The sequence below is a fragment of the Epinephelus fuscoguttatus genome, linkage group LG13 (assembly GCF_011397635.1).
Source record: "Epinephelus fuscoguttatus linkage group LG13, E.fuscoguttatus.final_Chr_v1".
In the NCBI taxonomy this organism is placed as follows: domain Eukaryota; kingdom Metazoa; phylum Chordata; class Actinopteri; order Perciformes; family Serranidae; genus Epinephelus; species Epinephelus fuscoguttatus.
The window spans coordinates 20,843,641-20,855,988 of record NC_064764.1 but is presented as its reverse complement, the minus strand read 5'-3'; the positions used below and the strand labels follow the sequence as shown (position 1 = coordinate 20,855,988).

Below are 12,348 nucleotides of genomic sequence, written 5' to 3'. Positions count from 1 at the left end.
GTGTTCTGCGTTGCCATTATATGAAGTCATACTAATGTAGAAAGCTTCATATTATTATTCAATTTGTAGGAGACAGCATTGGTTTGTCAAGGCTGTGAGGGCGTGATTAACAAATTAAGAACATATTTTAAGATGCTTAAGTGTTAACAAACATGATGCTCACCCTGACCTCACCAGCAAGTTGAAGCTCTCAAATCATGTAACACAAGGACAGTCAAGGGTACTATGAAGAGGCAAGGTGCTATTGGTACCCATCTTAGTTGTTACTCATGGCCTAGTAAACAGCTTTCTGCATAGGGAGGCCAGTGCTATTATCTGTCAGATAGATGGACAGCTGAGTAACCCGAGGAGGCTGAGCCCAGTTCAAAGACTGGTTGCAACAGCCAGATATTTGAAACTAGAGAGTGACCTTTTTCCCTCTTGATATTGAATGAAACATGCAAGTGTAGGAGACAGTAATCTCCTTTACACTGGTATTCACACTACAAAATGACACAGATGGAACTGTAAGGTGACCCGTAAGTAGATGACGCATAACAAGTGTTGCTGCTACTGAAGTGAGAGCATGAAGGTCGTACTTGTTAGTTAAGAGAGATTCAGTGTTTGCACTTAACATTTAGAGAAGATTTTGAAAATGATCTAAATTATAACCAAATAAATGTGCTTGCTAGGCTTTCGTAACTGTCTGTTGTGTTTAGGTTGTTTTTAAAATTACCAATCCAGACAAACTGACTCCAGAAAGCTGAATGGATAATGTAGCAAGCTCAGGACAGTTAGTGTAATTTGATTCGTTTTTCCTTTTTGTTGGAGGGGAATGATTTACGATTTCATATGAAGTTTTTGCTTTGAAGGAAAACAAAGATCCTGCACACTGCTGGCTTTTTGCACTCAATCAACACCATTTTGGTCCTCATACCCTCAGCAGGAAGAATTTAGGACCTAAACAGTGTTAATAAAGTGAGTACAAGTTTGTTTCCATTGCAGTAATGGTTTCTGGTGTTGGCCAATTAATATCATTAGTATAAGATTTAGTTGTTCTTTAATTCCTTTGAACATCAAGGGAATGCAAGGCCTGGCAATAAGTGTCTTTTGCTCTTCTAGCTATCTTAAGCATGCCACTTAGTCTGTGATTTATGTAACCTGAACATGATCATTAAATGCCCAATTTCAATAGAGGATTGCAGATATTCAGAACAGGTTTCTTACCAAGAAAAAATATAGCGCCTGTAGTTTTCTTTTATTACTGTGTGAATAAAATGTCTAATTTTATCCTGATAACATGGAAGCTTGCTCCTTTGATAGTATTAGTTGGCTTGCAGCCATTTTAAACTTGACTGTGAGGATAACATCACAGCCTTCAGCTGTTCAAACTCACACATCAATGCAAAGAGTCTAACCTAACATATGAGGACTGTCCTTTTTTCTTTTCCTGTTAGTAGTATCCAAAAGAGGATGGTTTTTAAAGAGGGGTGGTGTACAGAGAATGGAAAAGGAAAACTCATCATATCATGCATGAAGTTAAGGGCCTGCAGTGACTGTTATTGATAGACCTTAAAATGGTTGTGGTATTTTCAGTCAGCAGGCTTGTTTTAGTTCAGAGTTATTATACAGGACTGTGACTTCGATACTCTTATGGTTGTAGAGAGACATAGAGTCAGTGACTTATGAAGACTTGAAAGGATTTAAGTTACTTAGGATTGATTCAAAGCTTGTACATTCCAAACAAAATGAACCCAGATGCTCATGCATATATAGTATATATGTGGTAGCTGGTCAGAAATGTTTGCAGTGCCTAACATAGGTCTGTTACGTTGTAAAATATCTACCATGAGAGCAGCTTTGTCAGAGGATGAACAATAAAGCTGGGGGGTGATGAAATCTGGAAAAGGAAAAAACACTTATTTTTAATTGTAGAGTTGTGTGCAGCACATTCGTTCAGCCCCTCTTTATTACATGTTCAAAGCTTATGTTGGGATTTTGGCCAGTGGTGCCAAAATAAACTGTCTACCCCAGCTTTTATGTTAAACAATGCCTTATCTATGCACATTTTAAAACAGATATGTCAGTAATAGACTTTAAAGCTTGGTATTTGAGTCAGATTTTTTTCCTTCAGTTCCTAATCAAATTAGAGACATTTATTCAATACAATTTCCTAAGGTCATTGGATTTCTGCAAAATAAAAATGTAGCTACTCTTGTTATACTTCCTTGACCATAATCCAATTTCTGCCAAGTGTTTTTGTCATGCCCCATTGCCCCGTGGTCATCTTTTGGATCAGGAGTTTGATTTTCTGCTGATGTTTAGAATGGATAACTCATCTTCCCTTGGGGTCCATATTACCATTTTTATTTCATTTTCACGGAGCTTTCAGATAGGAGCGATGCTGAATGAGTAAATCGATAGAATCGAGCAATAAATCTGACTGTTGTTGTCTCGCGTTTCAGGTGCAGAGCAGTGATGCCACAGAACTGAAGGCAGCCACATACCAGTAAGTGTTTGGTTACATCAGCTTACCCATAGTCCATCTCTGCTATTATGCTCTTTGAAGTGCCTCTTTTGATTTTGTAAAGGAAAAAACAGTTTGCTTTGTTAAATTGGAAAAAGTAACTCATGAATGGACATGCAGGACTAAGCAGAACACCTCATTTTAAAGTATTATTTAGGTATAGGATTAGAATTTTCCAATTAGGTTGAGATTTAACAAAGTCCTCCTTTTATGAAATTAGTTTGTGCTGCATTACACTTTGCTCTCATTTTGTGTGTATCTAATTAATTCCTGTCTTTCTTAGAATTAGAGTGTCAAAGCTTCAGAACATATTTAAATCTCTTGAGGGAGAAAAGAAAACTTTTTTGACTAAGGGGTGTATTAAGATAAATTACAGTGAGCCAAACAGGGGTAATTGGTGGGGTTGGAGCTATTGTTGGGCTTTGTTTTAAATTTTAATTTGGGCTACTGCACATATACAGATGTTTCCTGGTTGCTATTAAAAATTGCCCCAAGACGAAATCAAATTCACTCCCTTCAGAATGAGCTCCACTCTATCAGAAAGTGTGACGTGGTTTTTTTTTTCTGACTGCAATACTTGCTGCCAAATTATGAGAGTTAATTTGCAGTCTTGCTAGTGCAGTTCATTTTTCTCTGTTGTACATGCTTCATTGTGGAGTAGGTGTGAATTGAGAGGTATTTATTATTTAAGTTTTGTCCAAGCTGTGAATATATTATGAGGACACACTAAATCAACATCGTTTTTAAGCAGGGAATAGTATTGTCCTGCAAGCGCAACTATTTTGTGTCTGAGTTTAACTGTTGGCTAATAAGATACAGCTCAGTGAGCAATGCTACTGTCCCTTTATTCCCATTTATCTACGTTTTCCCCGCTTGACTCTGACTCCTTTTGTGCCTCTCAACTCTTTCAACATTAAGTGAAATCCTAAAGGTGAGTGAAACTGCTCACTTACCCTTTATGAAGCAAAGAATGCTAAAATTGTGCCATGAAATTTATGGCATGTACATGGCCACCTCATGATCTAGAGGAAAAAGTCTCCCACTGTTTATGTGACTGACCCTGGAAAGAGACAGGTCATCTGTAGCACCGCAGACAAGCTGAGTTGAAATGGCAATGGGAAAATGAGCCTCGCCACAGGAATCCCATCATCTCTAAACCTGAGTACTCTCCCTTTCATCTGTGTGTGTCATAGAGAAGCCCTCAAGGATTTATTATAGCAGTTATGGGTAACCTTCAGTTTACCTGCAGAGCCCAACAGTAAGTTTCAGAAACAGTTGGCAAGTTATAGCTCGTCATTGCTTTTGCTTGCCAGGAGATTACACAATGGTTGCTGTGCATAAATTTCACAGTCTGTGGCCCTTATGTCTTATGGCCTCGAGTCATTAAACACATATTTTATTAATGTTGAATGTAAATACCGGTTTCAAGAATGGGGAAACAGATTTTACACAACATTCACTCCCTCTATTATACACACAAAACTATGCTTACAAATACAGTGAATATATATATTTTAAAGGTACACCATGCAGGAATTGTCATTTACAGTTTGTCAACAACATTCCACTTGGCCCCGCCTTTCCACACTGCCTGTGTGTACACTGCAAGCTATTGTACTAGTGTAGGAATGTTACATTTGTTGTAATGGAAAAGCCAATACTTAAGCAAGCTAACTAAGCTAACAATAGATATAGAAAGAGAACTGGATACAGTCTTGGAAGTGGGGCCCAAGTCATTCCTATGAAAGTAGCTTAGTGAGGCCTCAAGCCAAAAGGTTTTACTCCCCCTGCATTAGAATTTGCTAGATCATCCGCATCATTAAGCCCACAGAGCAATAGGGCTGCAACTAAAGATTATTTTCATTGTCGACTAATCTGTCGATTATTTCTTTGATTAGTCGACTAATCATTTCATCAAAAAAAGTGTTAAAATGTTGAAAAATGTCGGTCTGTCTCTCCCAAACCCCAAAATTATGTCATCTAATGTCTTGTTTTGTACTCATGCCAAAGGGTTTTAGTTCACCGTTATGGGAGAGTGTGTAAAGCTGCCAATATTTGAACATAAGAGCTGTAATAAGAGTATTTTAGGGTACTTTTATAGTACTTTTCTATGAAAAATGACCGATTAGTTTACTACTAAAATAGTCACCGATTATTTTAATAGTCAATTAGTCATTGATTAGTCGACTAATCGTTGCAGCCCTATAGAGCGTGCCAGTAAACCCGGAACTCCGTTAGCACTTTTAGCACTTCTGGTTCTCTCGTCTAAAAGTCAATACGTTTTTTCAGTGGAATTTTGGTAAAATGCCTCAAATAAGGTCTGTGGTTAACAAAAGCTTAAGCGAGTTTCGGGTTTTGTTCTACGACATAAAACATGTCAGTAAATACCCTACTTGTGAATTTTGAAGCTTTTAGGTGTCGTAAAAAAGGCGGTTGCTAACAAGTTGCTCAATACGACTACAAACCCTGTCGTCATCACCCCCGAACAGGAGAGAGTGCTGGCAGTCCGCCATTACAGCTTCTTATTTAGCTTAAACAATCCGATTTCCTCATTATACAATGTTTTTAAAACAAAGCGGCCGAAATCAGTTGAAAGCTTAGTGGCGGTGACATCAAGAGTCATGTGACTGTGGAGTAGTCATGTAGTCCTTTAAAGCCTAACGTTAGCTTTTTACTTCTGGCAATTGCATTTAAGCTTCAAATGCGGTATGAAAGGTGTTCATATGTGAAGATTATCTCACTGAACAAAACCTGTAAGTATCATAAACTTGTGTTAGCCACAGAGCTTATTTTCTGACATAATCCAAAATGCAATGCAAAAATCACATTCACTTTCTCTTCCGGGAACCAGCGCGATGCTAAACTTCCAGGTTTTGATGTCAGCCCTGGCACACTCTATAGAGCAAGCGCACTGAAGTGGCTAACTGCTGCTGACCGGGTTGACTACTTCCAGTACAGCCCTCCGCTAACTTGAATGCTTATAAATGATTTAATTGTGCGGCTGTTGTTGTCAGACCAAATGGATCAAATCTTGATTGTGAAACGAGTCATTTTGCAAGGGGTGTGATACTCAAAAAATGTATCCACTGATTTACAGACGTCTCTTTTCCAGTGTAAGTCTGTGGGATGACGGCTCTTTGGGTCCCATGGCATCACGTAGTAGTTACACAGTTTGGCCGCTATGTCAAACTATCCAGTTCTGCATTGCTCTTCATTGCCATCCTCTCCTTCAGCCAAACCCAGATTCATTCCTACCTTGGAAGAAGCTTTGTGTACTTGGTGTTTTGCTTTATAATTTTTTGGCTCTGTGTCTGTAATTTTCTTAGCTTTCTCTTGAACATGTGCTGCTCCTACCTGATCATTACCTTTTTATAAAGTCCCAATCTCACCTGTGTGCTGAGACGTCCCGAACACAGCAGAATAAGAAGAAAGTAATTAAATACAGGCAGATGGCAGGGTCTCTTTAGATAAATACACTGCTACACACTTCTAAGTGATGGTTGAGTGGCTATTACTTTTGCATGAACCTATAAATTGTTTTTTAGGAAAATCCTTCGTAGTATACCTTTAACATCATCAGATCAGGTCTAATTAGTGTGATTGGTTTGTCAGCTGTGTTGAGTGTGTTCAGCAGTTTATAAGGATGTAGTAAGCAGTGGTGTTGAAAAGTTGAGGGACTACATTCATATTTTGAAGTTGGTTCACACTGTGCATCTGTACAGCGCTCTCTGCCTCTGATTGCTTTGTTTAAACTGCACTTCCTGGATTGTCAGCCCTGATTTGCCTCTGATAGTTTGATCCAGTTTGATGAAAGCTTTCATCATGGGTAGTGGAAATTTGGTAGCCCAGGCAAACTGGGCAAAACTGGTACTTTTGAGCTGTAACCACTGAGCCCATCCTTACTTTGCTAGTCCAACCCTCCCTAGCAATGTGTCAAACTGAACCACAAAAACGAGGCAGACACCACATACAGAGAGCTAGACTAACTTTAATCAGGCAAAAAGAAATTTAAATTAGCACTTCATTGTACATCATGTGCCTGCAGCTGCTTTATAGTGAAAGCCATGCACTTCTGCCATTCATTTCTGTACCACTCCAACACAATGGAAATACTACACACACAAAGGGCATGTCTGGCTCCGGACAAAGCAGACATGTTTGTTTTCCAAAGAATTGTTAAGGGAGATAAAGTGAGGCAGGACTTGTTTCCTTACACTGTTAAAATGTCAGGTTCATTCTAATCAAATAAACATACATTCGTGCATTGCATTTTAAAATAATAATTTAGTGTATGTAAATATTTTATGAATTTTTACAATTTCACCTTTGTAAATTTGAAAGTTTGCAGAATGTTGGGTTGAGTCAGTATGAGGTGTTATCCATCACTCCCAATTCATTTTCAGATATTTGATATCACTTCAAAAGTAGTGCCATTATTACTGGTATCATAATTTCCCAGTTCTAAAAGAGAGGGAGGGCAGCTTTATGGTCTGGTGATTGGTATGTTTTATATGCATCATCATTTAGCGTGTTCTGTATGTGTGTAAGAGAGAGAGGCTGAGCTACGACAGTTTGCCCCCATCCACCCCACCCCACTTTTTTTTTTTTTTTTAAATATTTATGTGCTTCAGTTAATAGTGTGTCTTTACAGAGCAGGCTATATTTTGTGACTTTGCCAGAAGAGCGAACAGATTGCTGTGGCTATGTAATATGATGAGGTAGTACGTATCAGAGCCCACTCTGCTTTTTGCTCTCCACATTTTTCTGCCCAGAGGGGCACTAAAATACATGTAGGAAGGAAAAGTGAGGAGATGAAAGAACTCTGTCAATGGTGAAATCAAAGACCCGTGTGAATGATGCAACTTTGAGATGTACTGGTTGTATGGATGCTACATTTACCCTGACTGTTCTCAGAAGTTTAATGAATACAGAAGCACATTAAGCTTCTAAGAAAAGTGTGCATAATGCGTTTATATATGGTACTCTCCAAAACCACTGGTTACATTATGTAGCCTTATGAGTTTAATGATCGATTCTGCCTTATGTCAGGCTGATTTGTAAACTTCCCTGCCTTGAATTAATAACGGGTGCAAAACTCAGGTATAACTTGCTGCATCAGAAATACAGAATAATTTATGGCAAACATCTTTGCCTCAGGAAAACAAGAGAGACCTATTTGGATAGAGATGTTGTCTCCGTGTTAGCCTTGTGTAGTCATTAAAGGACAACTTCGGTATTTTTCAACCTGGGCTCTATTTCCCCATGTGTATGTGTGCGTATGATTCATGGGTACCACTCGTTCTAAAATTGGTTCAGTATTGAGCCGTGAAACGAGCTAAAACGGTAACGGGGGCAAATGCATCCCATATAAAAGTGCTTTTTTCGCCACTGACCGGTTCAGATCGCCAGTGCTATCTCTATAAATAGCATATGGTAGTGGCCCTGGGGCAGTGGTGAGTGTGAATGAGTGGAGTCAGCTGTCAGTCAGTGTTGGAGCAGAAAGGCGGAAGTTGTCCCCGCTTGGTAATGTAAATGAGTGTGTGTGTGTTACGCTAGAAGAGTCAGAGGACGGAGTTTTTTACGTGCTACCCCCTGGAGTGTTACCGGAGTTTTTGGAGTGCTCAAATAAACGGGCCTTCTTTGCAAACGCAAGAACAGGATGTCGCGCAACACCCTTTACAGCTTTCACAGGCTGCCTTTGTCGGACAGCGAGATGCTGAAGTTGTGGCTAGTTGTGCTACAAATGGATGCTAACACTCCTGTCCAGACACTGCACCTTGGAGACCATCGGGTCTGCAGTGCTCACTTCTCCTAAAATGACTACTGCCAGCTGAAGAAGAGAAGACATCCAATCCCGAAACACCTCTTCCTCAAGAAAACGGCTGTCCCACGAGTAGAGAGAGCTACAGACACAGTGGAGCAAAGCTCGTGACATCACACAGCCCAGAGGTAAGGGAAAGGCTAAGTTAGTATGCTATTTACAGAGATAACACTGGCGATCTGAACCAGTCAGTGGCGAAAAAAACACACACTTCACACACACATACTCATTTACAATACCGAGTGGGGACAACTTCTGCTTTCTGCTCCAACACTGACTGACAGCTGACTCCACTCATTCACACTGACCACTGCCCCAGGGCCACTACCATATGCTATTTACAGAGATAGCACTGGCGACCTGAACCGGTCAGTGGCGAAAAAAAGCACTTTTATACGGGACGCATTTGCCCCCATTACCGTTTTAGCTCGTTTCGCGGCTCAACCAATTTTAGGAGTGGTACTCATGAATCATACGCACACATACACATGGGGAAATAGAGCCCAGGTTGAAAAATACCGAAGTTGTCCTTTAAGGTATTTTCGGAGCATTCTCTGTCAGTCCCTTTTGAAATTTTGGCGTGACAGTACATCACAGAATGGTTGATGGTGATGGTTCATCTGTCTTATCAACTTACCTTAAATGAAGGGTGAAGTCATGTCTGATTGAGTCAAGGCAGACCCACAGGGACCAGAGCACAGGTCCAAATCTCAGCAGCAGTTTGCAGCAGCCCACCTGTAGAAATATCATGTTTTTAAGGATAGATTTGTAATTTGGATTTGTAGAATAGGGCTCAACTAAGGGCTAAATAGTAGGGCTGTACCTGACTCAAGTCAGTCAGTCAGTCAATCAATCAATCCTTTATTTGTGACATGGAATAATACAAGGTACAACTTCAGTGAAATGTGATTCCATCAGCTCCTTTAACCTTGTGCACTTTAATTAAGTGCTTTTTGTGTCTTTGTTCATTGTTGGCTGCTGCAAAGTGTCTCTTTGTCCAAGCGGCTGAGTGTGGATCAAAGAGTGATGTCAGAGCAAAGAGCGCTCAACTGCAGCTACATCTGAGGGCCAAAACGTTCCCAGGATGGCTCAAATCTCAGATTTTCATGGGGCAGCCTTACTGAATAGTGTTTTTTCTAGTGGTGTAGATCACTAGTTTAATCACAATTAGTGTTATCACGATACCAAAATCTTTGTTTCGGTACCGATACCAATATGAATTTCGATACTTTTCGGTACTTCTCCTAAGGAAAAGTCCTTTTGGATGCAAACAGTTAGAACAATAAATAGTAGGGGTGTAACAGTACCAAAAAATCGTGGTTCGGTAAGTACCTCGGTACGGACGTCACAGTTTGGTAACTCAAATGTTCCACCAAGTTTGTGTTGTCTCGTGTTGTCTCCCTTTGCGAGGCAGACTTTCTCTTGTCTTTTTTCACATATGCCAGCTGCGAATGTTGATACAGGTGTTGTCATACACACCACTTGCGCAATATGTGCTCGAATAGGAACAAGCAAGACGTTTGTGTGCATAAATGAATTAAATACATTAATGAATTGAATCAATTTAAAAAGTACTGGTATTTTCCAAATGCAGTATAGTACCGTTTGGAATACTCTAGTACCGCGGTACTATTTTAGTACCGGTATACCGTGCAACACTAACCACAATTTGATATTACATTGATTTTTTTTGGGACAATGATACGATATTTGCTGATATTACAAAGCCTGCCACAATACAATTTTGATTTGATGCAATTTAGGGGCCTGCTGTCAATATGAGACGATATTATCTGCCCATTAAACAGTGTTACATAAGAAGCTGCCACTCCTATCTTTTATACTTTTGACCATAAAAGATAAAACCAACACATAAATAATGTAAATAATTGTAACCACATAAGTAAAAGTAAAGTAAAATTTATTTTAAATAGACTCCACCAACACACTTACTTGATGAAATCTTTTCATTTTAACTCCAACTATGATATTTTCATAAAACTTGAAGGCAGACTTCTCCCTGCAGCCATAAAACATGGATTAACAGTAACATAATTTAACAAAAGTATAAAATTCAGCTCAATAATAACTGCCAAGTGATCCATTATTAGCTTAAACACTTTTACACTGCATAAATTAGCCTAGCGGTTGGTGGACTATTCCTCAGCTCATAGCTTGACAAATTACATGTATTATTTATACTTTATCTTACTCACCGTTGGTTTAAGTCACTGCATCTCCCAACAGAACAGCACGGTTGAATTCCAGCCTGCATACAGAGAGCAGTTTGAGCTCCAGGCAGCTGCAGTCACAGTCAGAGGCTAGTTTGTTGTCAATAAAGTGGAATTAATTATGCCTCTCTTCTGGGGTGAGAGGTCAGGCATGCCTGCGTTTTGGGACAGCACTGGCTACTGGGGAGCTTGTTGAAAGACTGTGGGCCTGCAGGAGCGTCTCTGAGGTGTGCAGATGGCATCGAGGAAAATTGAATTTTCTTGGGTGGTCATGACCAGCTGCCTGCTGTTCTTTCTTTACTGATGGCATTAAGACTTCATCAGTACACAGAAACATTGTGCATCACAAAATAAAGATCCTGCAGCGTGTCTTAGAAAAAGCGGCCAAAGTTATTTTTGCTGAGGTTGATTTTAAGGGCACGGATTTGTTCCCTTTAAAATAAACCAGGAATTCTGAAACCCTGCGGCTGTTTGTTTACACATCTCAAAACGCTCAAATATTGTAATGCTAATAAAATGCTTACTGTTCTTGAGCAGCATAAACACCACTTAGCTGGATGAGAGTTTTGTTGGCAGCCTACAGGACCTTCGCAGAGAGGATCTGTGGTGTCAGCGCTCAGACGGGTATAGAGGTGACACCAAGGTGAACGCCGAGTTGTAGAATGGTTGGAAATCATTGATATTCTGACTCGGAGGCTGCAAATGGCTTGGTGGCAGATGGAGTCTTTGTCAGGGAAGAAAAATGGCAGCTCGGGAGCATCAACGCCATTTTCCCTATCAGCTTGGCTGGCGGGCGGTGACCTTCTGCTGCTCACAGAGATCCCTTAGCACATGATCAATTATCTCACTTCCATTGTTTACTAAGCCAGTGGAAAAGGATTTAAATGTCAGTTTTTTAGAGAGAGATTGCATTTGTAATCATGAAACTGGTGTTTGTTGTTAGTGCATAATGAGGAAGCAAATTGTAGTTTGTTTTTGTACCCTTTAAAGCGCCATAGAAAATAAATCAGTGTAAGATTGATTTATACAAAACCAATACATGGCAGCTGTTTAGCTCCATTTACTTCACGTTGTTACAGAAGTAGTGTTATTGATTTGACTGATTTCCACCAGTTCTTTAAACAACATTTTTAATGGAAGAGATTCCTCAGGAGAACAGATATATCGCATGGCTTCAATTTGGCAAGTGCTTTTCATTAACATTGTTTGACTCAAAATAGATAATTTGCTGAGGTGAAAATGTTTATGCAAATAATATTAATTTGGTAATGGCTCTTCTCATTACACAGATAACACACGCACACGGAATAAAACTGTGATATGCAGTCATTATTCTTGGCTGTAAACAAATCCAAGTCAGAATAAAATTGAATGAACCTGGGGGAAAAAAATGAGGAAAATGAACAAACGATGCAAAAAGCAAATGACATTGAGACCCCAGTTTAATATGTATGTATTTCAGCTTGATGGTTGATTTCATTAGCAGATCTCATTGTTATGCACCGACTGTCCTCCTGCAGTAAAATGGATATTGTATTCACATAGCCTGAATAGTCAGGAGGAATTGTTTGGATTTAAGTGGCATCCTTCAGAACAAGTGTTGTCTTCCTACCCTCTGATTCTGATTATTTATTTTATACAATATATTCACCTTCACTCATTCCAAATATTGGGTTATTTTTAGTATGGTTTCATTTTCTTACAACCAAAATGTTATGGCCGAATTAGAGTGAATGTCCAATCTGTTTTAATGTTAAATTAACATTAAATATAAACATCTATGTTAATTT

The 12,348-nt window shown here is 39.4% G+C and overlaps 1 protein-coding gene across 12 annotated transcripts in view; it reads left to right on the top strand.

The window, feature by feature from the left end:
- The window catches only part of LOC125899576 (bromodomain adjacent to zinc finger domain protein 2B-like), a 66,034-nt gene that overhangs the window by 5,096 nt on the left and 48,590 nt on the right, over positions 1-12,348 (top strand). For 11 of the 12 annotated variants that reach the window (XM_049593986.1, XM_049593984.1, XM_049593990.1 and 8 more), the window contains exon 2: positions 2,445-2,488. The gene's annotated coding sequence lies outside the window, so the exon portion shown is untranslated. Of the gene's footprint in view, positions 1-860; positions 958-2,444; positions 2,489-12,348 lie in introns of those variants that run through there. The other variant, XM_049593981.1, reaches the window with a different exon arrangement.